Source organism: Octopus bimaculoides, chromosome 7, assembly GCF_001194135.2.
Source record: "Octopus bimaculoides isolate UCB-OBI-ISO-001 chromosome 7, ASM119413v2, whole genome shotgun sequence".
Taxonomy (NCBI): Eukaryota; Metazoa; Mollusca; class Cephalopoda; order Octopoda; family Octopodidae; genus Octopus; species Octopus bimaculoides.
The window spans coordinates 22,372,670-22,373,120 of NC_068987.1; the positions used below are offsets into that span (position 1 = coordinate 22,372,670).

The 451-nt window shown below is 25.9% G+C and overlaps 1 protein-coding gene across 1 annotated transcript in view; it reads right to left on the bottom strand.

Moving 5' to 3' along the window:
- LOC106870463 (cadherin EGF LAG seven-pass G-type receptor 1) overlaps positions 1 to 451 on the bottom strand; it is a 143,646-nt gene that overhangs the window by 20,122 nt on the left and 123,073 nt on the right. The window lies entirely within an intron of this gene.

A 451-nucleotide genomic window follows, 5' to 3' on the forward strand; every position in this document is an offset into this window, starting at 1 on the left:
ATATATATATATATATATATATATATATATATATATATACATACGTATAAAGGTATATACATCTACGCAAACGTACATATATACATGCAGGTAGAGAAACACACACTATATATAGACACAAATGTACATGCAATTAAAACCTATTTACACATTTGCATACATACACACATACATACATACATACATACATACATACATACATACAAACATACATACATATATACATACACACACACACACACACACACACACACATATATATATATATATACACGCATGCACACGCACAGTGAATATATATATATAGATTGTGCTTGTATGTGTATACCTATATATGTGCATATGTACACAGACACAGTATATATATGGATATATATATATATATATATACAAGCATAAAAATGTAACTATGTGCGCCGAGTCCATATATATATATATATATATATATATA